Source organism: Camelus dromedarius, chromosome 4, assembly GCF_036321535.1.
Source record: "Camelus dromedarius isolate mCamDro1 chromosome 4, mCamDro1.pat, whole genome shotgun sequence".
Taxonomy (NCBI): domain Eukaryota; kingdom Metazoa; phylum Chordata; class Mammalia; order Artiodactyla; family Camelidae; genus Camelus; species Camelus dromedarius.
In genome coordinates, this window is record NC_087439.1 from 3,439,085 (window position 1) to 3,465,762 (window position 26,678).

At 46.0% G+C, this 26,678-nt stretch overlaps 1 protein-coding gene across 2 annotated transcripts in view; it reads right to left on the reverse strand.

Annotated features, from left to right (window-relative positions):
* The window catches only part of CYFIP1 (cytoplasmic FMR1 interacting protein 1), a 93,646-nt gene extending 73,744 nt beyond the window's left edge, over positions 1-19,902 (reverse strand). For both annotated transcript variants that reach the window (XM_064484646.1, XM_064484645.1), the window contains exon 1: positions 19,775-19,902. The gene's annotated coding sequence lies outside the window, so the exon portion shown is untranslated. The remainder of the gene's footprint in view (positions 1-19,774) is intronic.
* Between the last annotated feature and the right edge of the window lie 6,776 nt (positions 19,903-26,678).

Consider the following 26,678-nt stretch of genomic DNA (forward strand, 5'->3'; position numbering starts at 1 on the left):
AGGGGACCCCAAATGGGATCAGGGGACCAGGAGTGGGGGTCAAGCAACCTCAGGTGGGCAGGAGGCCGAGGCTGCCAGCGCCAGGGTAGAGACCCCACACTGCTGACCCCCTTCCTCCCCAACTGGGCACTGTCCACCTCTCAGCCTTGACCACCTTCATCTTCCCAGCAAGTTGTCCTCACGGTCACCCCCAAGGTGGGGTCATCACACTCTGACAGATGAGCACAGCAAGGCTCAGAGCCACACGGCAGAGGCGGGGACACAGCCATCCTGACCCTGGCACCAGGCACCGCGTCCATGGGGGCCAGGGACACAGGCAGGCAGAGGTCAACATGGCGATTTTCACCAGGGTGACTGCAGGTGTAGGGAAGCCAGCCAGGCCTGAGGGTAGGAGAGGGGCAGCGAGAGCCCAAACCCCCGCCAGCTTTCAGGGTCAAGGGGACAGGATTAGGGATGGGGACAGGGCTGCGGTGAGCAATCCAGGGACAAGGCAAGATGATTCTGTGAATGGCAGCAGTTGCCACGCACCTCGAAACCAGGAACGGTGGGTAACAGAACCCCTGCTGTTTAGTAACTATGACTTGGTCATCTTCCCCGTTTCTGAGCAGCATGAGGGAAGGTGGGCGGGAAGACAGGGAAGCCTCCTCTGTTTGCTGGTGGTTCAGTTAAAGGTAGTAACAGATGAGTCCTTACATAACCCAACGATCTTAAAAAAGAAAAAAAAGAACACTTAGGCTGCCAAGAATTAATAGCAATTAAAGCAGCAAGACTGATTTTCCACCTGGAAGCATAGGTGGTGTCAAGAAAGTAAAAGGGAAAGAGGAAAAAATTGTGTGTGTGTGTTTTCAACAAGCCCAGCGTCACTGGGAGAACGCAGGCACCCCGTCAGAACATCGGCTACAGAGAAAGATGAAACAAAGGAGCAAAATGAGAAAGATGGCTTCACACGTGAGGTGTGAAGACAGGCGGGGGTGGGGGGCGCCCTAGTGAGCTGGGGTGCCCTCAGGGGTCCGCAGTCCAGACACCCTGCCAAGGCCCCAGAGAGCACAGTGTGGAGGCATCCACTCCTGAGGGGTCCAGGCCTGGTCCAGGCCCTTTAAGCATCTCGGGTGACTACAGGGCCCAAGGTACAGTGTCACGGAGCTGCCACCCACACACAAGGCCTCCTCCAAGCCCGGACCACCTCAGTCCACACCACCTGTGGGGGCCACCCTGGTACAGGACACAGGCCATGAAGGGGGGCCTTGTGTTTTACCAGATTAGAAGATAAACTTCTGTCACCATAGAGATGTATACACTTCTTTTCTATGACCTTCTCCCTAGTACTGCTCTGGAAACAAAAAACTGCTAGAACACTTTCTGACTGAATAATCTGCAAGTATTTGAAAGAGGCCCCTCATCTACCAGCATAGAAGGTAAAAACAAAAAGCAAGAGAAAATAAATTGCAGTAAAGGGTGAGCCCAGGGACAAAGGGACACCAGCTGGAGGAGGGGGACCATTCAGAAGTGCTAGTTAAAAACACTAACAGAGGCAGCTCAGGACAGAAACAGCAAGCCAGCCCTATTCCCGGCTACTTCTGCTTCCAAAGCAGATAAGCTTAGATCTTCTGCACATCAAACATTTAAATCCAATGGGTCTCACACAGCCACAAAAGAACTCAGCATCTATAACTTCTGTCAAGACAAGGTCTTAACTGGATAATTTACTGTCTGTGAAAATGGAAATGAAAACTGTTACACTAGGTGCTCGCCTTTTAATAAACCATCGACTTCCGGGGATTGGGAACCAGACCGGGGGCGGAGTGGGGGGTGTGAGCTGGGTGGCCGCTAGCCCGGCTCATAAATGGGACTAAAAATTGACCCTGAGGCCCCGGAGGGTCAGGCAGCAGTACCACCGGCAGCAGCGGGCAACTGGGTGCCCGAGAAAAGTCTGAGGCGCGGGGATGCTCATGCAGGGGCCAGGAGCTGGACCACCCTGGCGGGTTGGTGGGGGGGACGGTGCCGGACCAGACAGGGCAGGGAGGGCAGGCGGCAGCCGTACCCAGGTGGGGTGGCATCCGACACAGGCGGGGCCCACTGTCAGCTAAGTGAGGGTGCGTCTCAGCCACGGGCCGGCAAGTGGGCGCTGTGCTCAGACCCAGGAGGCTTTAAAATAGAACTGCAAGGCAGCGGGACAGCAAGATTGCAAAACATGGTGAAACCACAGGAGAGAGAATGCAGAAGTGGCAGCTCTGATGTCCATCCAGACGTCCTGCCTGTGGCACCGCAGCGAGCACCACGCGTGTGTCACTGTCACCCTACCAGTCAGCCCACGTGACCTGAGCCAAGAGGGGGGCTTTGCTGGAAAGAGGATCTTCCAAACTACAAAATGTTTCTGCTAACATGTGCAAGACATTGATTTTCTTCCTCTTCTATATGCAAATAACACTATGCATCCATTTTTTTGTGCAGTCTGTTCACATGCAAAATAAATCATCTGAGGAAGAGAAGCATAGTTGATTCAAAGGTGTCTTTCTCTCCCACGTTTTAAAACAATTTTGTAACCTCAGCATGTTTCCTCAGATCAAGTGGGGTGGGGAAGGAGAACGGGGCTGCTGGGGTCAGTAGGCAGAAACTTCGTAATTCAAAACCAAATGTCACCTTCCGCCCAACTGTACTACCAAAGACATTCAACTGTTTTAAGGCACAAAATTTCCAGCCTCAAAAGCAGCACTGGTCTCTTCTGCAATTACCTCAAAAGAAGGGCTGTATCAGCAGAGAAACAAAAATCAAGTTTGCTTGAAAATCACAGTAAGGTGAAGTCTGGGATGGAGTCTGTCCGGGAATCTGGAGTCTGTCTGGGAATCTCGAGTCTGTCAGCCCCTGCGGCCAGGGTCAGGCTGCCCCTGGGACAGGGTCTTTCCAAAACAGAGGGGTTTCTCCGCCTCCTGAATGCCGACCCCCTTCCCCAGCCTTCCTACCGCTGCCCCAAGGGCCGGACCAGCCCCTTCCCCACCTGGGGCGCTCCCAAGCCTCACTCTCGCCTGCCACGCCCCCTCTTAATTCCTTTCACCTTGGATCCTGTCGCGCTCCTGCTTACATCTGTGCTGGCTGCCTCTACACACTGCTGTGGTTTTCAAACCATGTTCCGTGGAACCCCAGGGTACCCCACGACAGCAAGAGAGTAGCCCTGCCTTTATTTTATGAACTGGGGCTCCTCTTGAGATTTCTATAAAAAACTACACAGAAGTAGTGGGAAAATGGAAATGTTCCCCAGCTGTCACGGCCGGACAGCCAGCAACCAGGTGAGGCCGAGGGAGCCGGACTCACGGCTGTGGGACAGATGCTGGGATGGGGAGGGTCCTCCTCTGTCTGGGATCCGGGAGCCAGTGGGCTACTAACCCTGATGTTTCTCTGTGACTGTGGTGGCTCCTCATCTTTCAGACAGAATCCAGTGTGTGTTTGGGACACGAGGGAAGATGGCAGTTGCCTGGCCCAGTGTGTTCTTTCTAGGACACAGCCAGCCTTGGCGGTCTCTGGCACTGGGGGGGGCAGGGCGGTCAGACCACAGAGAGGGTGCCACCAACCTCGCGGCCAGGCTGGGGGCTCCCCATCAACCAGGACATCGGGACAGCTCCCTGCCCCAGAAGCAGAGGGAGACGGAGCCCACACGCAGGCCGGCCAGCCAGGTGCAAAGGCCTCCCCAGTGCACCGCAGGGGAGGCTGGGCCCCCGCGGCCCCTGCTACCCCGGACCCCGGCCAGCAGTGCGGCCACCAGCGCCTGCGCAGTCCTGTCTGGACCAACCGACGAGTGACTGCCAAGCCTCCCATCAGGTGCCCAGCACTGACTTAAGCACTTGGCAAAGTGACACCACTGCGTATCAGGCCAGTGGGCACTCAGCCCCTGAATGCCGGAGAGGATGGAGCCCCTGCAGCCGCCTCACCTCACCCTGACCATCCTGCACATACACGCCACCACGGCCACCTCCTCGGGCCACCTCCTTCGGACTCTGCCTGGGGCAGAGGGGGCTGCAGACAACGACCGTCATCGGGCTCCCCACACCACCTGTGAAAGTGCCTTTTCTTCCTTCCTTGTCCTTCCCCTGATCCAGTAAGGACCCTGGCCTCCCACATCCCCTTCCAGGTGTAGGGGTGCACCTAGGCACCCATCAGGGTTCCGGAAAGCTTCCTAGTGGTTCTGGAGCAGCCAGATGGCCTCCCAGTCCAGGTGTACCCCTCCAGGGGCTCCAGACTGGCTGCGGCCCCGGGCCAGACTGCAACCAGTGTTGCTCCTCTCTGGCATCCAGCCTGAGGTCAAGGTCGTGACCTTGGGCACCACCTTACTTACATCCCAGCCCCCAGTTTCTACCTAGGAAAACTGCCACTAGGGCTGAAAGCGTCAGTCTTGCTGTCTTCCTCCTCACCCTGTGACTCCCATGATTCCCAGGAAGCTGGCATCAGATCCAAGGCTTTCCTGCAGAGGCACCAATTCTGAAAGTGGGGATGGAACTTACAGAAGGCGAGCTTTCTTCTCAGGGAACCAGAATCCTGGTTCTTTCATCCAGCTACCACCGGGTCCTCTCCAGACGTGTGGGAAATCTGTCTCGGCCAAGGAAGCCCTCAGCTGGCTCTTGGCCTCGATGGGACAAAGGCAGAGAGCAGTGCCTTCACCAAGCCTCAGCGTATCTTCTCCACCACCACAGAAACAGCTGCACAGTCCAGAACCCCCATGGCCCATGGCCACCCGGAGCGCACGGTGGGGCCTGCCCTTCCAGCCCACCCCAAGCTCAGTCCCCACAAACGACCCAGACGCGTCCCGCCCAGGCTCCATCACCAGCACCCGTCATACTGGAAGGGGGCCTCAGCCTCGCTTACACAGCCCCATAAATGCTCACCATGGCCTCGGACCCCGGGGTCCTTCTAAGCCATCCGCTTGTATTCACCATTTTAAGTTAACAAGTGTTTACCTTCTAGAGAAAAGCCTAAGATTACCGTATCTGAGCAGAAAAGTCCAGTATGATGGGTCCTCCGTACCCACGGATGCACAACCTGGGGTTACGGAGGACCGACTGTATTCATGCTATAAATGCCATTTTATATAAGAGACTTGAGCATCCATGGATTCTGGTATCCACGAGAGCTCCTGGAACCAATCCCCCAGATACCGAGAGACAACTGTGTTTTCAGATGACTTTCCTAACAGCACACCCCAGGAGAGGATTCTTAAATCTCATGACTGTCTTCAAATCAGCAGGAGGTGATACATCGATCCGACTTCTGCCCATTTATCTGAAGGAAACAGAATCACTAATTCAAAAAGATAATCTGCACCCCATGTTCACAGCAGCATTACTTACAATAGCCAAGATATGCATCATGCTAAGTGAAGTAAGTCAGACAAATACTGTATGATCTCACTTAATTATGGAATCTTAAAAAGTAAAAATAAAAAAGGAAAGAAACAAACAAAACCCAAAGATTGGTGGTAACCAGAGGTAGGGAGTGGGAAAACCAGGTGATGGGGGTCAAAAGGCACAAACTTTCAGTTATAAATAAATATCACCAGGATGTAACGTACAGCATGGTGACTATAGTTAATAATACTACATTGCGTATATGGAGGTTGCTAAGAGAATAGATCTTCTAAGTCCTCAACACAAGAGAAAAAATGTTGTACGTGCGGTGACGGATGTTAAATGGACTTACTGTGGTCACTTCACAATATGTCAAATCAGGGGTCACTTTCATTTTTACAATTTATCAAGTGGAACCGCACCTAAATGTTCTTCTTAATTTGCATTCCTTTTATTCCTACTCAGATTGAACAAATTTTTATACAATAACCCATTTTTTTTTCTTATGTGACTTGCCAGCTTGGTTTGTTTTTCCCTGTTACTTTGTCCTTCGAATCTTGCTATTTTCCTCATCCATATCCACAGGCGCTCCCTACACCCTCTGATGTTAAAGACACTGTATAGCACAGGGAACTACGTTCAGTATCTTGAAATAACCTTTAATGAAAAAGAATAGGAAAACGAATATATGGATGTATATGCATGACCGAGACATTGTGCTGCACACCAGAAACTGACACATTGTAACTGACTGTATTTCAATTAAAAAATAATGATAATAAAATAAAACTGTGTGAAAATTACAAATTTTCAAAAAACTTTTCCTAGGTCAGACTACTTGCCTTCAAACCACTGACTTTTTTTCTTGAAACCTCAGTTTTAAATGTGTACCGTATCAACTTTTCAGCCTTTTTTCCCTTTGGAATTTCCTCTTTCACTTAAAATTTACCAAGTAGGAAGAAGTCTACCAGCCCCAGCCAGGGAAGGAAGCAGTTTCTAACCCACAGCCCCCGTCTGAGCAAAGTGCTGGCCCTCTGTCAGAAAGCAAACAACTGCCCATCTGAGACACAGCTCTGAGGTAATCCCAAAGAATTAACTTAAGGTTAATACTGAGATCGATTAACAGTTCAGGAACGGACTGATGTCAGGGATTCTTTCGTTGAACCTCAGATGCATGATAGAGTCTGGTCCTGGCCCCTTCTCACCTTGCTAAGTTTAACGGTGAAGCAAAGACAGATGAAGCACCATCCACAGCAAAAGCCAGGGTCCTGCCCATGCAGACAGTGAATCCCACCCCAGCACTGATCCCCTGCCTGCTTCTGTATAAGTTGCATCTCACTTCTACACATTCTCAAAAGGCACTTTTAAACTCAGCCTTTATAAAAGGGATATCATGCTATCTATAACCGTCTGACTTACTCCTTGCACTGCTGTTAACGCCACTGAGAGGCGTCCACAGTGTCACGTGCTGCTCTGAAGCGCTCTTTTTACAGCTGTATACCATTCCACTCACTAATGGACCAGTCTGCGCACCACCTCCAGAGGCGGTTTACAGGATCTTTGTTATTGCAAACCTTGAGGAAAACTCTTGCACATTAACATGTGCAATGGGGTCTCCAGGACAGGGATCAGCACTTTTTCTATAAAGGATCAGAGCTGGTAACTGTTCTGTGGGCACGTCAGGAAACAGCCTTCTCCTTAGGAAATACACACTGAAGGGTTAAGCGATAAAGGGCCTCAAATGGATGGGAAGAAGTTTTGCCATGTGTTCTGTGCACTATTTTTATTTTTGCAGTTTTTGTAAGGTTGAAATTATTTACGAAGAGTGAAAAATGGAACATTCCCCTAGAAACTTTTTTAAACATAAGGGGAAAGGAATTAAAAACGCTGAAAACAGACCTAAGTTCTTGACTGCAGATGTGTGCCTGAGCAGGGGTTACGGGGAACTGAGACCTGTTGAGGGTTCATAACGCTACTTTCTGTGCCTCTGCACAGTATGGAATTGCCCACAATGAACAAAGCTGCTAAGGTGAGTACAGGCAGACCTCGGAGATGTTGTGGGTTCTGTTCCAACCTCCCCGCAACAAAGCAAATATTGCAATAAAAGTCACACAAATTCTCCGGTTGCCCAGGGCATATAAAGTTATAAAGTTTACACTGTACTGTAGTCTATTAAGTGGGCAACAGCATTATGTCTTAAAAAACAATGTACACACGAGAAATTGACACAACATTGTAAACTGACTAGACTTCAATAAAACAGTGGCTGATACACAAAAGAGCTTAATAACTATGAGCTTGTTTTCAGTATCATTCTCAACTACGTGGTTGATTGATTCATGCTGCTTCTGCCCCAAATGTCCCACATCCCTTTTGCCACCATTCCAACTCTGCCAGGCTTTTAAGCAAATTGTAGACTATTTTTATTTATGGTGTGCACAAGAAATTCAAGACTATTTCTGATAACGGTATTTATCAAGGCTGGAAATTCACCGTGCTTTAGTATTGCTTGTGCGTTGGAAATAATGTGTGGGGTTGCCCTGCAACAGCAGAGAGGACAGGCCAAGAGTCCCAAAGGAATGTCAACCAGGAGTATCTGATGACAATACTTGGGGGGGGAATAATAAGGGTGTCGGAAATGTGTTTTGAAAAGCATACCATTGTGATAATGTAAAAACAGCTTAAAATTACTTGGTATTAAGAGTATAAATAATGTCGCCTCAAAAAAACCCAAAAACAATGTACATAACTAAACTAAAAAATACATTACTGCTGAAAAATGCCCCTGTCACTTACTCCAGCCCCCTTGTTTATAACGTGCTTTCTCTTGAGAAACTAAGATGCACGTTTAGGTGTGAATGTGGATGTGCAAACGCACATGTAAACATACACGCACGTGTTTACATTTTATCATCTGAGCCGGCAGAACCTGATGATCTTTTTGCAATAGTAACATCAAAGATCTCTGATCACCCTAACAAATATAAAAACAACGAAAAAGTTAAAAATACTGCAAGAACTACCAGAATGGGACACAGACACATGAGCGAGCAAATGCTGAAGGAAAAATGGCACCAACAGACTTGCTCGATGCAGGGTTCCCATAAACCTTCAATTTATTTAAAAAAAAAAAAAAAAAGCATTATCTCCAAAGCACAATAAAGTGGAGAAAAATTAAACAAGGTGTGCCTGTATTTTATTTAGAGAATCACAAAATCCTGTAAGTGGCACCCCAGGATGCCCTGGGAGTTGGGGTACCAGCTGGCTGCCAACTAAAACAAACACTCCAGAGACTTAGCACAAACACTGACTCTCATACCTTGCCCCGTCTCAGTGGAGCTGGGGTGCTCGGGGCACCTGCATTTGTAACGTCCAGCCCACCCCTCCTGAATGTGGAGTCCCTGGCCCACACTTCAAGAAAATACTTTAGGGCAGTTGTCTCCAACGTCGTGTGTACCATGTAATCCCTTAGAATGACAGAATAAAACCCTGGAGCATCTGTATTTTTTACAGGAAGAGGAGGAATGAAGCCTCCCTGACAGCTACCTGCCTGCCCCTGCCTCCTCGCCTGGTCCTCAAGGCTCCCAGGGCTCCCGGGCACCCTGTCCCTGTAACTAAAAGAACTGCCAGGGACCTCAGGGTGTGACTGTATTTGGAGACGAGTCTTTACAGAGGTAATTAAAGTAAAATGAGGTCATAGGGTGGGTCCTAGTCCAATGTGGCTGGTGTCCTTATAAAAAGGGGAGATCAGGACATAGACAGGCAGGGAGGGAAGACCATGTGAAGACACAGGGAGAAGGCGGCCATCTACACACCATGGAGAGAGGACTCAGAAAGAACCAGCCCTGCTGACACCTTGATCTTGGACTTCCTGGCTTCAGATCTGAGGTACCTTGGTACAGGACCCCTAGCAAAGTAATACACAAACCTTGAAAAAGGGTTCATTCCTGCAAATGTGCCGGGGATGGAAGGCAGGAGGACCCACAGCCCCAGGCAAGCGCAGCCCCCACTGCACTTCCCCAGCCTGGCTCCTGGGTGCCACGTGGGGACTTCTACACCTGGCATGTGGACACGACCACCGCCCGGCAAACACAGTGCTGCCTTCTACATCTTTTCAAGACCTCTAGCTGTCATGAACTGTGCACCCAGCACGTCTGGACAGAGATACCAACTGGGGCACGTGCACAGAGACGCTTTAGGGATGGGGTAAGCAGTGTATGAATACTGGGAGGTGAAATCCTGTGATTCTCAAAATCACCTCCGTCTTTTTTTTTTGCAGGTTGAGCTAATAAAGAAACATAAAAAAAATGAAAGGAGAAATCCTGAATAAGTGTGCATAAGTTATTTAAACTTTTTCAAGCAACCTGAGGTACCTGGAAGCCTCTACTTGGACACGTGGCCAGGGCTGTGGGAGGAAGGGCGGGCGCTCCCCAGCACCCCTTCCTGGGAGCTGCCGGCTGAAGGGGCAGAAGGCTGGGAACAGGGCTGGGGCTGCCATCCTCAGGGAACCGACGGTTCCAAGGCCGGGAGAGCTGTGCAGGGTTGTGAGAACGGCCTGGCCAGAACACGCCTGGCCTGGCGGGCTGGGGGACCTGGGACGGATGACGTTTGTGTCCACTGCTGTGGCCAGCAGGCCAGGGCAGGACCTTCTGGGAGAGCCGGCGGGGCTGTCCAGCAGGACGTCCATCCCAGTCGCTCTAAACCAACTCACAAGCTCCCAAGGCACAGAGTTCTAAGTACATTCAAATACACACTCTTGCAGGGGAAGGGTACAGCTCAAGTGGTAGAGCACACGCTTAGCATGCATGAGGTCCTGGGTTCAAGCCCCAGTACCTCCATTAAGAATAATAATTAAGTAAATAAATCTAATTACTACCCGCGCCAACTAACTACACAACCTTGGCTAACTCTGCAGAAATGCACCTGACCTATGTACAAAGGGAATTCAGTGGGAATTTAAGCCTTTCACGCTCGGAGTCCTTAGAAAGCCGTGTCTTCACAACTCCGCCCAGCCTGTGGGCACCCCCAGGTTGAGTGCGGCCGGATAATGCAGCACATTTCTCCTCCTGTCTTGACCCTGAGGCAGAATCAGGCCAACTGAGAGCTCAAGAAGCTTCTTGTGAGCCTTTCCAGAATCACAATTAAGCCCAGACAATCTATGAGGTAAGCCCAAAATGTGCCCCTGGAATCCAGGCGATACACAGAGAACCTGGCACAGGGTCACATGGAAGTGCAGAGCAGGATTCACGTCTTCGCTGGCAGCTACCCCAGACCTGGGCCATCCTGGCAGAGGCATCCCCAGAGAGAACGCGCCCCACTCTGTCCGCCTCTGGTGGATGCGGGGCCTATGTGGCCACTGAGAGGGTCACAGCCTCTCACAGCTTGTGTACAAGGTCTGACAGTAAGGATGTGTTCCCTTTTCCTGGTGGAGGGAGGGTGGGCCCCTCACTCAGCTGGCAGTTCCAGAAGGCAGGGACCCCCTCCACTTCTGCCCTTTGTACGGGGCTTACCCTGAAGTACGCACTCAGCCAATCTTTGTTGGAGGAGACAATGACCTAAAACGCAAATTATTAAAATACAACGTAAAAATGACCCACTGTGATGATTAATTTTATGTGTCACCTCGGCTACTATGGTACGATCCAGGTTTCGGCCAAGCATCAATGTAGAGGTTGTTACACAGGTGGTTCTTTGATGTGATTTACATTTAAATGGGCAGACTCTGAGTAAGCAGATGAGCTTCCGGAACATGGGTGGGCCTCACCTAAACAGTTGAGGGCCTGACAAGAAACAAGCAAGTTCCCCTAAAGAGGAAAGAATTCTGCCTCTGGACGGACTTTGGACTACAGCTGCAACATCAGCTCTTCCTGGGTCTCAGCCTGCCTACTCTGAATCCAGAATTGCCAGCCTCCATGATCACATGAGCCAACTCCCTAAAATAAATCTCTCTATATATACAATACCCTATGGGTTCTGTTTCTCTGGAGAATCCTGACTAATATACACCCCCCACCCTATCAAAGCAAAGGGAAAAGCACAACTTGTGTGTACAAAACCATCAGTATGGTCTCCAGGGCAGGAGCAAAGCCCACCCTCCAGAGTCTGTGTAATTACCCACACGTACAGCTCTGCTTGATTTAACACACTTGGTTATGCCATGATCCCTGGGGGTAGGCAACTCCAAAAAGCCAAGTCCAGGTGGTTTTAAAGCTCATTGGTTTTGTGGAGACCAATTCTTCCAGGCAGGATTTGTGGGAAAAGAAGAAAATTGTGGAACAGCTTGAGTCATGGATTTAAATATGACACAACTATATACAATAGCCAAGACATGGAAGCAACCTAAATGTCCATCAACAGATGACTGGGTAAAGAAGATGTGGTATATTTATACAATGGAATACTACTCAGCCATAAAAAAGAATAAAATAATGCCTCTGGCAGCAACATGGGTGGCCCTGGAGATTGTCATTCTAAGTGAAGTAAGCCAGAAAGAGAAAGAGAAAGAGAAATACCATATGATAGCACTCATATGTGGAATCTAAAAGAAAAGAAAAAAAGAGAACACTAATGAACTCATCTACAAGACAGAAACAGACTTACAGACATAGTTAACAATCTTATGGTTCCTGGTGGGGTGGGGAGGGGGAAGGGATAAATTTGGGAGTTTGAGATTTGCAAATGATAACCATTACATATAAAAATAGATTTAGAAAAACAAATTTCTTCTGTATAGCACAGGGAACCATATTCAATATCTTACAATAACCTTCAAAGAAAAATAATATGAAAACGAATATATGTATATATATGCGTGACTGGGACATTGTGCTGTACACCAGAAACTGACACATTGTAACTGACTATGCTTCAATTTTAAAAAATAAATAAATAAAATAAAAGGCAAATAAATAAATAAAAATGATGCAAATCCTCATCACCACTTCTGACTCGGGGCTATGTTGTTCTTCAGAGTAAAGTGCACCTTCTTCTGTGAGTATCTTCAAGGATGAATCATTGCCCATCACCACTGTCCTGGCCAGGACAATGTGAGCACAAGGATGACCTTACTGGCTCTCGGCATAAAATCTTTCTATGAAATCAGGTTCCCAGATGGAAGTCACTGCTCTCTAAGCACTGGCTTTTCTCCCCCGAGGAGCAAAATTCCCCCAAGGGAGAGTGAAAAACAGAGCCTGACAAGCTTGGCTAGGGAAGTATCTGACATATAAATACAAATCACAGGGGAGAGGGTAGCGCTCAGGGGTACAGCGCATGCCTAGCAGGCACGAAGTCCTGAGTTCAATCCCCAGCACCTCCATGAAATAAGTAAGTAAACCTAATTACCTCCCCCTTCATCCCCAAAAGAGTAAAAAATAAATACAAATGACAAATAAGCTTGTTTCAAACTCACGGTAGCTATCACTGTCCACCTGTCTTACAACCAGTCCAAGGCTGATGATTTCTGTCCCCACAGCCTTGCATGGAGGTGAGACAAGTGGATGAAGTTGGATGAGGGCACAGCCGGGTCAATGAATGCTCAACAGCACGAGTGCACACCAGACTCAAACCAACACACGTGAAAAACACATCCTATGTTCTTGAGACCACATTCTGAGAGGCCTGTAACACAAAAAACTCATATAAATGAAAATCTTATCCCTGGGGTGCTCTGAAATTCTATTAGCTAACCTGAATCAGGCCAGAGGTGTCAATGGTAAGCCCCACTCATGTCTCTATGGGCTCCTACAGAGCTGCTGTGCCTAAGCCCCACACTTACGGCCAAAGGGTCTCTAGACAGAAGACGTAAAGAGATCAACTAAGAAAATGGCAGGTGTAAATCCTGTCATAAAGGTATCTGCATTAAGTGTAAATGGACTAGACAATCAAAAGGTAGGCACTGATAGACTGGATTAAAAAAAAATGAACCAATTATATGCTATCTATGAAAGACACGTTAAATTCAGAGATATAAACAGAGTGAAACTAAAAGGATGGAAAAAGACATGCTATGCAAAGAGAAACCAAAAGTGGGCAGAAGTAGCAATACTACTATTGGGCAAGTATTAGACAAACTAGACTTGAAAAAAAATTGTTACTAGAAACCTCATGATAAAATGGTCACTCCATCAGCAAGATGTAACAACTATAAACATATGTTCACCTAACAACACAGCCTCCTAATACATGAAAACACTGAAAACATGATCTTATATGTAGAAAATCCTAAAGGTTTCACAAAAAACCCGTTGCAGATAGTAAATGAATTCAGCAAAGCGGCAGAATACAAAAGCAACACATAAAAATCAGCTGCATTTCTATACATTAGCAATGAACAATCCAAAAAGGATATCAAGAAAATAATTCCATTTACAATAGCATCAAAAAGAAAAAAAGTTTTAAATAAACTTAACCAAGGAGGTGAAAGATTTGTACACCAAAAATTATAAAACACTGCTGAAAGAAATTAAAGACACAAATAAATAGAAAGATATTCCATGTTCATGAATTGGAAGACTTAATATTGGTAAGATGACAGTATAACACAAGCCATCTACAGATTCAATGCAATTTCTTTCAAAATTCTAACAGAATTTTTGCAAAAATAGAAAAACCTATCTTAAAATTATTATGGAATTTCAAAAGACCAGAATAGCCAAAACAATCTTGAAAAAGAACAAAGCTGAAAATCTCCCACTTAGATTTCAAAACTTACTATAAAGCTACAGTAATCAAAACAGTGTGGTCCTAGAATAGAGACTGACACATTGACCAACGAAGTAGGAGAGCCCAGAAATAAACCCTGGCATGTTTGGTCAAATGATTTTCAACAAAGCTGTCAAGACCACTCAGTGAAGAAAAGGACAGTCTTTTTAACAACTGATGCTGGGAAAACTGGATAACCACAAGCAAAAGAATTAAACTGAACCATCATCTTACACTATATATAAAAATTAACCCAAATTAACAAAAAAACTAAACACAAAAGCTAAAATTGTAAAACTCTTGGAAGAAAATACATGAGAAAAGCTTCATGATGCTGGATTTTGCAATGATTTCTTGGATATGCCACCAAAGGCACTAGTAACAAAAGAAAAAGGAGATAAACTGGATGTGAAAATTAAAAACCTCTGTACACCCAAGGACACTCTCTAGAGAGTGAAAATACAACCCACAGAATGGGAGAAAATACTTGCAAATCATGTATCTGATAATGGACTGGCATCCAAAATACGTAAAGAATTCCTACAACTCAACACCAAAAAACCAAACAACGTGATCAAAAAATGGACAAAGGATGTGAACAGACATTTCTCTAACAAAGATTTACAAATGACAAATAAGTGCATGAAGAGATGCTCAACACCATTAATTGCGAGGGAAATGCAAATCCAAACCAGAATGAGTTATCACTTCACACCCATTAGGATGATTATTTAAAACAAAAAACAAACAAACAAAAAAACAGAAAATAACAAGTGTTGGTGAGGATGTGAAGAAACTGGAACCCTTGTGCGTTGCTGGTATAGGCATGCTGGTGCAGCTGCTACGGAAAACAGTATGACAATTTCTCAAAAAAAAAAAAAAACTGGAATATCATATGATTCAGCAATTCCAGTTCGGAGTATACGTATCCAAAAGAATTGAAAACAAGCTTTTGAAGAGCTATCTGTACACCCATGTTCATAGCAAAAGGTGGGAACAACCCAAATGTCTATGAATAGACGAATGGATAAAGAAAATACGGTACATGCATCCAGTGGAATATTATTCAGCCTTAAAATAAATTAAATGCTGATACATGCTATAAAATGGATGACCTTGAAGACATTATACCAAGTGAAATAAGTCAAACACAAAAGGATAAACGTTGTACGATTCCATTTACATGAGGTATCTGAACAGTCAAGTTCACAGACAGGCAGAAGGATGGTTGTTACCAGGAGCTGGGGGAATAAAGGAGTGGGGAGTTAACGTTTAAATGGGTGCAGAGTTTCAGTTTGGGATGATGACAAAGTTCAGGGGATGGATGGTGGTGATGGCTGCACAACAATCCAAATGGCCTCAATGCTACTAACTCGTATACTTAAAATGGTTAAAACTGTGAATTTTCGGTTATTTCTATTTTATTACAGTAAAAAAAAAATCAGGTGATTTCTCCAATTTGTTTTTGTTTTTAAACATTTTTTCAGTATTTCAGTTTCTTTTTCCCTTCGTATAAATTTTAGGGTCAGCTTGTTTTTTATCTATAAAAACAGCCTATTGAGATTTCTAAAAATTAAACATAAATATCTTTTGACGCAACAATAACACTTCTAGATTTCTAGCCAAGAGAAATGACAGCATATGCCCACATAAAGATGGGCACATGAGTCTTCACTGGAGCATTATTCATAATAGGCAAAGAATGTGATGAATGCTTAAGCAAAATGTGAAATCCAACAGAAAGGAATGAAATGCTGGCACACACTACAACAGGAATGAACTCCAAAAATGTTATGTTAAGTGAAGGAAGCCACACATGAAGACCACAAATTGTATACTTTCATTTATGTTAAATGTCCAGCAATGGCAAATCTATAAAAGACAGGAAGTAAAGTGGTGATGAGCTGGAATAAGGGCCAGGAATGGGGATGCACTGTAAAAGGTCATGAGAGATCTTACTGAGGTGGTAAGTACATTCCAAAACTGGATTATGGTGAAGCTACACAACTTCCTACTAAAAATCACTGTACATTTAGAGTAGGTAAATTTCACAGTATGTACATCACACCTCAATAAAGTTGTTAAAAATATTTTTTGCTGCAATATTGGACTGGAATTGTGTTCAATCTATAGATCAATGTGGAGAGATCGGACATCCTTACTATGGTGAGTGCTCCAATCCATGACCATAATAATCCTCTCCATTTATGTACGTGATCTTTGATTTCATTCATCAGCATCTTGTAGTTTTCAGCATGTTAAGCCCTGCATACGTTTTATTCAATTGACATCTCAGGATCTATTTTTCTGAAGCTATTGAAAATGGTACTTTCTAAAATTTCACTTTCTAATTGCTCATTGCTAATATACAGAAATAACACTGAGTTACAGTGACCGTATTTTCTGACCATGTTTAACCTCACTTACTAGTTCTAGTAGTTTTTTTCATAGATTCCCTGGGACAAGTAGGGACAATTTTATTTTCTTTTTCAAATCTGCCTTTTATTTATTTTTCTGACCTTACTGCACTGGCTAAAGTTTCAAAATTATGCAGATGTAGTTAATTCATGCTATACCTGTGGCTGCTGAGGGCCGGCTAAAAATTAGCTGCAAAAACAGCGAGAGTAGCTAGGGCTGGTTAGTTATATAAAAGCTGTAGAAAACATGGCACCAGTAGTAACAGTCCCTTACACAGTATATTTCCTAAATACATTATCTCATTTGATCTTCACAACAATCTAATAGGTACTTTTTCCACGTCACTGAAGAAGAAAAATGGGCCAAGGCAGGCCAAGGAATGTAGCCAACGGCGTTCCGGGTGATCATACTGCAGCCGACCTCAACAACAAAGACTTGCCTGGACCCAACCTGACCCCACCTGCAGAAATCTGTCTTTCCTCTCATTGGCTGGCTGGGCAGCCCCAAGCACTGACTGAGCTGACCTCTATATGCTGGTGCTAGGGAAACACAGCTCAAAAGCCAGGGCACAGTCACTCAGTAAGAGGGCTGAGGGGACACTGGTCCAACTGGGGAGTGGAGACTGGTGATTCTGGAGTGGCACCTGAGCAAGCACAGTGCCTTCAAAGAATCATAAGTGAGTGATTGAGTAGATGCGTGAGTGTCAGTTCCCAGGGTCTAACATTTGGGGGAAGGCATTTTTGGCAGCTTCTTCCTAACTTTTAACTTAGAAGTGTGCAGTCAGGTTGGATTCAAAGTCTGGCTCTGCCATTTACCAGGCATGTAACCTTGAACACATATTTCATCTCTTTGTCAGTTTCTTCATTCATAAAGTAGGAATAATAAATTGCACCGACCTTTGAGGGTTGTGAGAATAATTATTACGTAAAGTACTCAGGAGTTGGCCAACTACAGCCCACTCACTGCCTGTTTCCAGAAGTAAAATTTTATTGGAACACAGCCACACTCATTCATTACAGATCGTCTATGCTGACTTGGTGCGACATCGGCGGAATTGGCTAGGTTGTGACAGAGACCCTATGGCCTGCAAAGCCATAAATAGTCACTATCCGGACCTTTACAGGAAAAGTAACCCTGGCTTAGAACAATGCTGGAGCAAAATAAGTAGTCAAGAAATGTTAGTTATTATTTCACTTCCAGAATGATAAACCTGGGTGTATATATATAAAGATACAGACACAGGCATTGACTATCGGGGTGACAAATGCAAAATAACAATGCCAGTTAACAGGTGGTTGATTAAATAAATGATAGTACATTTATACTATGGGATAGGATGTCTATGTGTATGTATACTGTAAATGCCAACATCTTAAGCTCTCCAAGATCTTCAAGTAATCCAGAATCATTAAGTAAAAAGGTATGATACATACAATATAATCTCATTATGTTACGAAAAAGAACACACACAAAAAACAAAACCTATATGCATGCACAGAAAACGCTGTAGATCAAGAAGTACTCAGAGAATTTCACTTTTAGTATATGTAGTTCAGAACCGTTTACATTTCTTTTTTCCCCCCACCCCCAATACTGTTTAAATTTCTTAATAAGCTGATGTTCTGTCGTTTTTCTCCTGACTTAACAAATATTATTCGAATGGCTCAGGTTGTATCCTAAGAGGTACACTTTTCAAACTTAAACGTCTTTAGGAGACGTTAAAGAGACGAACGAGAGAATGGATGAATCTCAACGGCATCATGCTAAATGAACAAGCCAGACTCAAAAACCACGTAAGACATTCTGGAAAAACCAAAACTGCAGGAATGAAGAACAGATCGTGGTCAGGAGTTGAGAACGGGGAACAGCAAGAAGGCCTTTAGGGGGTGATGAACTGTTGTGTATTTTGATTGTGGTGGCAGTCACACGACTCTATGCATTTGTCAAAACTCAGTGAACTGTCCAACACAAAGGGAATTTAACTATACATAAACTTAAAAATAAATGTAAACAAACACACGTACAAACACAGTTGGTGGGTAACTTTTCCTGGAGCGCTCTATCAGCACACAAACGTATGCATTCACACAAGAAACGTCTTTTCCACATTTCCCTGTTGGCCTCTGTCACAGAGATGACGCGGCTGCGCGGCGGAGGCGGCGTTCGCACCATCTTCCTACTGAATTCCCACACACACCTGCCGCGGCCCACGTTTATTTAAAACGGGATTACTCCTTCGGGTTCTGGGCGTGCGGATCTGCGCCTTCCCCGGAAAATCACGACAGGCCTTCAGAGGGAAGGGACGGCCGGCACCGCGCAGAGCGTCCGAGGCCCGCGCCTCCCGGGGCGGCCGGAACCGGGTTCTCCAACACCAGCCGCCGGAGCTGGTGGTGAGTTAAGCCCAGCAACCCGAGCTACGGCACGGGGATCACTGCCGCTTCAATCACGATCATGGACGGAATCACGTAACAACCGGCAGGAATACTCCCCCGGCTTGCCAAGCTTGGGCAAAACACGGTGCGGGGCGCGCAGCACCCACTTCCCCGGGAAAGGAAACTCCCGGGTCTCGGGCGCCCGCAGACGCGCAAACCGTCCAGCACAGGGTTTCCCGAGCAATCGCTATCCTGCCGCGCACACCTAACCCTGGAGTGGACGTGGTCCGGACGCCTCTCGACTTAGAAAACACTCCTTAAACCCCATTTCCAAATCAATCTTCCACCCTTTTCTCACGCCCACCAAACTCCGCGAATTGGGAGAACGTCTTTCAGGCTTAAAATACACCCTTCGGTCTGGCTGTGCGGAACCGCGCTGCCCACGTAACAATCTCGGCTCCTTAACAAAGCCTCAAACTCCTCTCTCCAAGAATCTGCAAGATGGTTTCGCTCGGCCACAGTCTCTCTCCTTCCCTCAGAAAAAGGCACAAAGCAAACTGCTCAGGTCTCTTCGCACGACCTCAGTGCAAACCGCCGGCTCCTTACTTTCCAACAATAACTGAAAAACCCCAATGCACCCACTCCCCACTGGAGCTCCGCCACGTGCCGGGGGCGCTGGGGCAGGGGGTGCGGGTCGGGCTTCGGGACTCCCAGGCCGCAGCGCGGGGGCCAGGGATCCGGGACGCGGGGTCAGCGGCGCGCAGGGGCCGGGGCGACCCCGGGAGGCCGCGACGCCGGGGAGGCCGCGCTGCCCAGGATCAAGTCCCGGCCGCCCGCGAGGCCCCGGCACCGCCGCCGCACCCCTCCCGCCCCAGCCGCCCGGCTCGGTTCCGAGGGCGGCCGGGACCCCGCGGGGGGCGCGGGTCGGGTCGGGGCAGCGGCATTCCTCACCTGGGTCCGCGGAGGCGGCTCGGGGGGTCCCGGGCAGGCCCTGGGAGTTTCCTGGCTGAGTGAGTCAATCGGGCGGGCCGGGAATGCGCCAGGAAACACCCGGCCTCCTCCCCTTCCTCCCGGGGCGGGGGCTCTCCCGGCTCGGCCCCTTCCTCCTGGCGCTCCTCCCCCCGCGCTGCGGCCGCAGCCCCGTCCGCTCGCTCCTCCGCGCCGGGCGCCCTCCACCGCGCCGCCGCCCAGCGCTCGGCTGGGCGGAAAACGCTCCCTCGGGAGGGGAGCCCGAGGGCCACCTGCCGGCTTAGGCGACCTCAGCTCTGCCCGGGACCGCGGGAGGGGAGGGGAGGGGGACCGACGAGGGGCTTCCCCGTGCAGCCTCCCGGCTTGGGCCGGAAAGAGCCGGGGTTCACACCCTGTCCCGGGGCTCCACGGGGTCCGGGCGGTGGGTGGGATAGGCTTCAAAAGGAACCTGGGGGGACACCCGGCCCGGCGCCCCACAGCCAGGGACGAGGCGCGCGCACCTGCGCTCCGCGGGCCGGAGCGCCACAGGCGGCCGGGGTGCCGGGTGGGACCGGGACACTCCGCCGGAACCGGGCCAACTGGGAGAAAGTGACCCGGACCCGCCCCTGCAGTGATCGCATCTGTACAACTCAGTCTCCCCTCTGGGCCGGACAATTGCGTGCGCACGCTTGTGGGAATGGCTGACAAATCTTAACGAACTAGCCCCCAAACACAGAATTCAGAGGGGCCAATTAAATAACTCCTTATATGGAAACGCAGAATGCTGGGAATGGGGGTCCCTAAGCCCCACCCACCCACTCCACCCATTCGCCCTTCGCCGCCACCCCCAACGCGGTTAGTTGGAAGGGAGGACAGTAAAGATGGGCAGCAGGTACTAGACTACGAAAAACACATGAAGTTTGATTATTCCCTGGGGGTCCTCTGGATAATGCAAAAAGTTACAGCAAATGGATCCTGACCAAACCAGAATCCATCAGTTGTCTGAATATTCAGAGACCACTTTTTCTAGAAGTTTTTGGAGGTGCACCACACTCCTGCACAACATGGGTTTTGAGGGACTTTCTGGATCCCAGCCTGCCTACACATTTTCAGTCAGAAGAAAACTGCTTCTCTCTGCCTTGGGCTGAGTCTCAAAGTTAGATTCCAAAGGTCTCTTTGTTTTGTTTTGTTTTTTGTTTCTTTGTTTAACACTGTAGGTGAAGTGAAGGAATACAAATTCAAGGTATATTGTGATAATTTAAAAATACTGTAATCCCTAGAGCAATTAATAAAAAATAAGAGGCATAGTCAAAAATTCAAGAAGAGAAAATAAAATGTTAAAATAAACTCAATCCAAAGGAGAAAAAAGCACATAGGACACACAGTGACAGAGAGCAAGATGTCAGGCTTAAATCCAACCATGTTAGTAATTACATTACATGTAAATAGACTGAACATTCCAATTAAAAGAAATTGTCACGTTGGATAAAAACAAACCCCAAATATATGGCTGTTTAAAAGCAACATACTTTAAATATAAGGACACAAAGAGATTGAAATTTTAAAAGATGAAAAGCCATCTATCATGCACATGCTAATCATAAGAAAGTAGGAGTGACTATATTAGTATCAAGACAAGGACTGTCACCAGATATTAGAAGGGATATTTGAAAAAGATAAATGGGTCTATTCATTCAGGGAAAAAATGGTATTTTTAATGTGTATGCACCAAATAAGCTTTGAAATATTTCAAATACACAGTCTCAATTAGAGATTTTAACACCTGTCTTTTAGTAAATGATAGAACAGGCAGACAACAAAAAGAGTAAAGATACAAAAAAAAAATTTAAAACAACTGACCTATTTGACCTCAACAGTATCCTCACAAAACAAAATACAGAATACATTGTGTTTAATAAAAGATGTTCAAAATATTTATACTGAGCTCTCAAGGTGTACAGAGAAGAATTAAAAGATTTCAGATAACACACACAAAATGTAACATATGTTAGGAAGTAAAACTAATCTCAGTGGATTAATTTCAATGGATTGAAACTGTATAGAACTTTGACTACAACAAAACTGAACTAAAAAGCAGTAAGAAAAAGATAACTTTTTAAATGCCCAAATATTATAGAACTAAACAGCGCATTTCTAAATATTCCTTTAATCAGAGAAGAAATCACACATCCCCGCCACTATGTGAGGTTATAGGTCTGTGAAGAAGGAAGTGGACTTTTACCAGACACAAAATCTGTCAGTACCTTGCTCTTGGACTTTCCAGCCTCCAAACTGTGAGAAATAAATTTCTGTTGTTTATCAGCCACTCAGTCTACCTGTTACAGCAGTCCAAACAGACTAAGACAAGCTCACACCTATATGGTCAGTTGATTTTTAATAAAGATGTCAAGGGAGTTCAAAGGAGTAAGGAAAGTCTTTTTTTTCTTATTGAGGTATAGTTAATTTACAATGTTGTGTAAGTGTCAGGTGTACAGCAAACTGACTCAGTTATGCATATGTATATAAATCTATTCTTTTTTAGACTCTTTCCCATTATAGGTTATTACAGGGTATTGAATATAGTTCCCTGTGCTGTACAGTAGGACCTTGTTGATGATCTATTTTATATATGGTTAATCCCAAACTCCTAATTTATCCCTCTCCCCTCTTCTTCTTTAGTAACCATAAGTGTGTGTTTTATGTCTGTGAGTCTGTTTCTGTTTTGTAAATAAGTTCACTTGTATCATAAAGAAAGTCTCTTGTTAAAGGTGCTAAGTAACTGCATAACTGTGGGAAAAACTGAACCTTTGTTACCAGAGAATAGGTTCTTGTCTCTCCCAGGAACAAATTCAAGGGTGAGCCACAGCAAAATGAAAGCAAGTTTGTTTAGACAGATACACATTCCATAGACAGAATGTGGTCTGTCTCAGAAGGGAATGTGGCCTCAGGGTTCAGGGGTGTTTGATTTTTATGGTCTGGGTAATTTCCTATGCTTACAAGTGGGAGGGTTTTGGGGGAAGGGGAGGGATCTGCAGGAACTGGGCCCCCCACCCAATTTTTTGGCCTTTCATGATCAGCCTGGGAACTGTCAGGGTCCCTCTGGGTATGTCATTTGTATGTCATTTAGCACCCTAATGTATTACAGTGAGCGTGTAATGAGGCCCAAGGTCTCCTGGAAGTCAAATCTTCCACCATCTTGGGCCTAGTTGGTTCTAACCAGTTTATGCCATATCCTCAAGGGTTATGTCATTCCTTTAATGACTGTGCCTTACTCTCTTCCATCCTGTCTCACCTTGAGCCCCTTGCCCATACCACACACACAAATTAACTCAATATGGATCGTAGACCTAAATGTGAAGGTGAAGAAACAAAGTTTCTAGAAGAAAACACAGAATAATTTCAGAACCTTAGGGCTGAGATAGGCAAAGATGTCTTAGAACAGAAAATGTACTAACTTCTTTGGTTAATACCTTTAGAAAAAAATAATGAATGATTTGGTCAAAAAATGTAAACTTCTCATCAAAAGACAATGTTAAGAGAATAAACTGCCAGACTGGAAGCAGTCTTGGTGCAAGTGTGGAAGAGTTGTATTGAGAATATACAAAGAACCCCTACAAATCAACAATTAAATTCCAACCCAATAAAACTAGGACACTTCAAAGAAGAAACCACTTTGGAATTCTTTCATAAAGTTAGACATACATATATGCTATGGTGCAGAAATTCTAATTCTATGTATTTAGCCAAGAGAAATGAAAATGTATCTGTACACAAAGACTTGTGCATGAACATTCTTATGAACTTCATTCATAATAGCAAAAACGTGAAAACAGCTCAAAGTGCATAACTAGGAAAATGGATAAGCAAATTGTGGTATGTTCATACAATGGAATATCAGTAATAAAGAGGAAGGATTGACTGATCCAAGTATTATCACAAAATGGATGAATCTCAAATTTATTATGTGATTTTACCAAATACAGAAGATAGCATTGGTTGCTGTGAGCAAGAAAGCAGAGTAGGAAGCTCCAGGCCCTCACTTCCCCACAGAAACACCATGTAACCATCATACTGACCTAAGGAGCTTTGTGAGAACTCTAGAAACCAGTGAAGGATCTGCAGCAACCAAATGAACGCACAACCAAGAAACAGCCACGCTCAAAACATTCCAAACAAAAATCTCATGACATTTTTAATCACACTTGCTCACCCCAACCCAGGCATCGTGCAGACAGAGGAAGCCACTTAATGTCTGGTCCCTCCCTTAGGGTGGAGGGGAAAAAGCAGAAGTTGTTTACAACGTTGTTTGGGGCTGGTGGAAGGGCTGGTTTTGTCTCCCTGACTCCCCTGACTCAGAGCACTGATGGGGATGGTGGGTTAGTCGGGTATCAGGTTGGAAGATGTGTGGTCAGGCCGCTCAGGATGGCTGTTCTCTTGCTGTCTGTACATCCCCTGCTTGACCAGTGCCTGCTTCCCGTACACCCTCCCTACTCACATGACTGACCTTCCTGCATACTTGCCCGCGCCCTGTGGCTGGTGATTAGGTTCTTGTCTCAGAAGGAATTCAGAGATGAGACATGGAAGTTAAGAAAGTAAAGTGGGGATTCATCAAGGGATGGATGGTACACTCTCAAGGGGAGAGTGGTCAGGTTCAGGCGAGCAGTTGCCCTGAGTTTCTTTGGCAAGTTGTTACACAGGGTGTAAAAGTGAGTGGGCAGAATGTTCGTTGGGAGGGAAGGGTTTGGGGTTATATTCCCTGGTTTTCATCCCAGCTCCACCTTCCTGAAGGGAGGAGGGATTTTTGTCTTTGTTTAGTCTGGATACAAGTGTCATGCATTGGTGCATGTTGGGTGCTTCTAATCTGCAAGGCTAATTGTATTGAAATGAGGGCATAATGAGCAGAAGGTTACATTCAGACACCAGAGATTGCTGCCTTTTCCCACCTTTCTTTTTCTGCCTCCCGAGCACTTGTCACCCTAAAATGTGTGATTTCTTATCAGTCCGGAGGTTCCTGATTTTCTTTGTCTGCCCAGGGACCCCTTGGTGCTTACATGATGTAAGGTTTTTTGCATTCGGTCCGTGCCCCTCTTTTTTTTGCCCAATTCCTGCCATTTGGCCTGCATCCCCCTTTCTCTGCTCATATCTAGCTATCTGCCTGCTCTAACAGCCCTAGCTAATGATTGTTTTAGCTTTAGATTAGAACATCTCCACTATGATAGCCTAGGAAACCGGCGGTGAGGGGTGTGCCCCTCTACTGGTTTCCTTGGTAACCAGTGAGCCAACCTGACATCAGTTCCCCTGTAAATGGTGACCTCCCTTCCCTCGGTGGTGAAGACTGCCGCCATGTCCTTCCCACCTCCGCCTGCACACTGTGGGGTGTCACTCCAGGACCATGTTTCAGACATGTAAGATTCCCTATCCATTAAACAATTGATGTCTCTGTTGCTGACTGCAGGCTCTTTCTTTGGGCTTGAAGCTGGGCAGGTACAGGGCTTATAGGCCTGCAAGGTGCAGCCCAATGGAGCTGATGACAGCAGGGAGGTGCCAGGATATGGAGAAGAGCTTCAGAGGGATGTCAGACCTATGGGTACCTGGGAGCAAGAGATTGTGTACAGAGGAGTACAATAGAACATCCCAGGCCCTGCGAAGGATGAGACTCTTACAGATACAAGATATTTTGAAAAGCAGCTGTGTATATAGAAGAATTTAAAAAACACACACAAACACACACAGTAATATGCACCACCAGAAAAGCCCTGAGATCATTCTGAGCCCTCCCGCTGCACTGGTTAGGGGAGAGCTTCCCTGCACAGAGTCAGGCCACAAAGACTGGCAGAGATGCCTGGATTGTCAGAACGCCCAATATGCAACACCCCTGACTTATTCAAAGAAACAGAATAAATCTCTAGAAAATGACCCTAAAGATAGCCTTCAAATTTATTTGACAATTACTTTGAAACAACTGTCTTAATGAAAACTCCATTCTTAGATGGTTTGTGCTGGTAATTTTGTGAGTTTTAGCTCCAGGAGCCTTACCAGGTACTCATAGTAAAGGTCAGAGGAAAAAATCCCCTTGTGCTTCCAGCAGAAGGAGGGGAAAAGGAACCCTTTTGAAATATGCCAGAGCGCTCTGTTCTTAACAAAGCCTGCCCTCAAGAGAACTATCTCAACAACATCTAACTTACTGCAGTTTTATCAGCGTTCAACCAATCTGAAAGAAGGGAAATACTCAATGCCAGCCCCTCCAACCATCCTCTTCCATTGAAAGCAGGGGAAAAACTGAGAAACACTTATGAAGTTCGCAGCTCAGGGGCACCGGCTCACTAAAACACTAAGAACTATGATTTCATGGACTGTGGCATGCTACCCCTCCCCCCACACCTTACCACATCATCAGGAAAGGCCTGTTTAATTCAGTACATTGTTTTTGTCTTTCAGCAAAAATTACAAGGCATACTAAAAGGCAAAAAACAATTTGAAGAGACACAGCAAACATTAAAACCAGACTCAGACCTGGCAAGCAGGTTGGAATTGCTAGATCAGGATTTTGTTTGTTTGTTTTTAGCTGTGATTGACATGCTAAGGGCACATTGTTTAAGTACCTTATTTCCTTATTGGTGAAAAATGACTTGACTGCATAGGTGAGAGTTTACTCATGGGCTTTTTTATTCTATTCCACTGGTCTGTATGTCTGTCTTTATGCCAGTACCTCACTGTTATAACTACTGTGTGTTATAATTACTGTAGCTTTGTAGTAGTTAAAAAAATTTTTTTTATTGAAGTATAGTTGATTTACAATGTTGTGTTAGTTTCAGGTGTACAGCAAAGTGATTCAGTTATACATATGTATATATTCTTTTTAAGAATCTTTTCCATTAGAGGTTATTACAAGGTATTAAATATAGTT